Below are 3284 nucleotides of genomic sequence, written 5' to 3' on the forward strand. Positions count from 1 at the left end.
TTTTTTTTCTCTCTCTCTCCCCCTCTGTGTGTGTGTGTGTGTGTGTGTGTGTGTGTGTGTGTGTGTGTGTGTGTGTGTTTGCTTTTATGTTGCTGTGATAAACACCATGACCAAAAGCAACTTGAAAAGGAAAGGCTTTACTTCATCTTATACTTCCAGGTCATAATCAATCATTGAAGGAAATCTGGCTGGGATTCCAGCAGAAACTGAAGAATAATTGGTGCATTTCCTCTGGCTCATGCTCCAACAGCTTTTTTTACATAACTTAGAATCATCTGCCCAGGGCTGGCACCATGTACCATGAACTGAGCCATCCCACACCTATCATCAGTCAACACAATTAACCAGATATATTGCCAGGGATGATTCTAATCCAAGACAAACTGAGACTCCCTCTTCCTGAGTGGCTCTTGGCTGTATTGAGTTGACAATAAAAGCTTCCATGGACAAGATATGTTAGTATTGGGGGAGATGGACTCTAGTGAGAAAAAGTGAAGACAATGATGCTGCAACTTTGAAGGAAATTACAGAATGTTTGCTATTTCTTTTCTCTAATTTATGTCTCTACCATTATAATAGAAGCAACCTCTCCTGTCCTGTGCTTCTGCCAGAATCCACTGTGCTGACACAGACACAACAGTATGACCAAAGAAAGATGGATAGAATCTTCTGAATCTGTGGTCCCAAACAAACTTTTCTTTTTTTTTTTTTATTTGTATTTTTCTCAGTTGGTTTGTCAAAGTAACAGAAAACTGAGTAAGATACAGCGCTAGAATGTTAGCCTGCCATAATCCCATGGGACTTGACAGTAAGTTCTCTAGTGCAAACCTACCGTGTATTTACTACTTTCTCAGGGGACAAAAAAACCTTGTGAAATGTACGGTCCTGTAGAGACACAAGAGACCAGGCTTTGCATCTCACATATGAAGTTTATTAGAGAGTACCTTCTCTATTTATTCACCTATAACAGAAAACATAATGATAGCTTTCATGTCACAGTGAGTACAAAATGAGGGAATGGGTTAAAATCAAAACATAGTGCATGCTACATAAATATTTTAGCTAAGGTATATATTTTCACTCGGTTTAATCAATATTTTATCAAACCAGAAGTATATATTTAATAATTTTCTAAACATGTCTTCTTTTCTGCCTGAGTTCTATTGCAATAAGAATCAAAACAGAAAAAATTAACTAACCCAATTCTCATAATAGGTCAACGCTATGGTACTTAACCACTTCGACTATAGACACTGAGTTCTTTTAAAGAGTACAGTGTGTTTCTGATATTGTTTTCAAAATATCCTTTCAAGAATTTTTGGCACTGGCATGTAACATATTCATACACTGTGAATCAATATATGTTAAAATCTGTTCCACGTTTGGAAACAAACCTTGCTGATATGATGGTAATATATGGTGCCTGTTGTGGGGACTCTGTGTGCAGGTGCACTGTATGTCAACAATGTGCAATTGGCATTAGCATTAATCACAGGTTTGAGCTTTGCAGATGCTAGATTTTACAGCAAGTATCATCCTATTGTAACTGCAATAGGCAGTTACAAAGATCCTCATTTATTTCTGAACCACAAAGTGGGATGTAATTAGAATGCCAGCAATTAGAGGATAGTTTATACAAGACTATATGACAGATGTGTGCATACATGTTTGTGGTTGTAAATATGATGAGTTAATTTGCTCTCTGTTTTTATATATGTCTAGTGAATAACAGTGCCTTAATTACAGTATTTATTTAAAAATTCAGATTCTTAATACATTGTTCCATCCTAAATAAATTCACTCAATAACCTGAGATTCAGAGATTTCTTCCACCCAAAGCAACAGTGTCCATTTGCTGCACTTCTGCAGCTGACTCATATTGCTCTTACAAAGACAGATAGTATCTTCCTATAATTAGCACTTGAAGATTTTTTCTATGAACCCACAGAAAGATGAATGCAGAGGAAGGCCCCTTGACATTCTGACTCAAATAGTTACAATATCATTTTAATAAGTCCTTATTAGATTCCTTATAGCACTAATAGATGGCATGTCCTATGATAAAATAAGGAGCCTATATACAAAAGAGATCTATTAAATGACTTCAATATATAACAAACATCTATTATCTGAAATGCTATAAAAAGTATACCAGAGAACAAAAAGAAGATCAGCACCATGGGCATTGTGATTGATTCAGGAGTTTCAGAGCAGGCAAAGATAAGGGTTTAAATGTAAAAAGTCAAACTAAAAGAAAATGCATTTGGGTTTGAAGAGATGGCTCAGAGGCTAAGACCACAGATGATTCCAATACCCATGCTGGAAGCTCCCAAGCAACAATAGCTACAGCTCTAGCTGATGTAATGCATCTTATGGTCATTGCAGACTGTCTCATATATGTAGGGAGATACCGTAACCATGCCTCCTAAGGTCTGGCTACAGGTGTGCTTAACCATGCCTGTAAGGGCATGGTCAAGGTGTGTTCAGGATGACTCATGGTGGGGGGGTTCTTAAGGTGCAGCGGACACGTGGCTAACCTTCTCTCTGGCCTTCCTAGCTTGCTACCTCTGGGCAAGCTCTGGCTTGCGCTTGGCTGGTATTATCTGAATAAAGGTATTTTGGATCTACAAGCCTTCTCTGTCGGTTACACATATATGTGACATACATCCACTAACAAACACACACACACACACACACACACACACACACACACACACACACACACATTAAAATAAGTAAGAAAAACGGTATGGTGATTAGGCAAGTCACAGAAGAAGACATCCACACAAACACTTTCACATTTTTGAATTCTCAACCTTACTCATTATAAAGTAAAGGTAAATTAATAGTATAATAGTCAGATCCTTGCCTATTTTTGAGTTCACAAAATTTAAAAGAAATGCAAAATATTGATAAGAATATGAACCAGTGACTTAGTGGTTAAAAACACTGGCTGGTCTCCCAGGGGACCCAGGTTCAATTCCTGTACCCAGATGGCAGCTCAAAACTTTCTGTAACTCAAGTTTAAAGGGATTAGACATCCTTGCACAGACATGAATCAAGGCAAATCACAAAGCACATAAAATTTAAACAAAATTAAATAAAAATATATTGAATAAAATATAAACTAAGTGGTATCCCCATATAGTCCAAGAGTAACACTTAGATACTGTTTAATAGATGTTATTGAAGCTAAGTCTACAAATCAGCATACAACAAAATAACATAACATTATATTATACACATTATCCTCTATCAACAAAACTTATCTTTCTGGGCTTAGA

This window comes from Cricetulus griseus (assembly GCF_003668045.3).
Source record: "Cricetulus griseus strain 17A/GY chromosome 1 unlocalized genomic scaffold, alternate assembly CriGri-PICRH-1.0 chr1_1, whole genome shotgun sequence".
Taxonomy (NCBI): domain Eukaryota; kingdom Metazoa; phylum Chordata; class Mammalia; order Rodentia; family Cricetidae; genus Cricetulus; species Cricetulus griseus.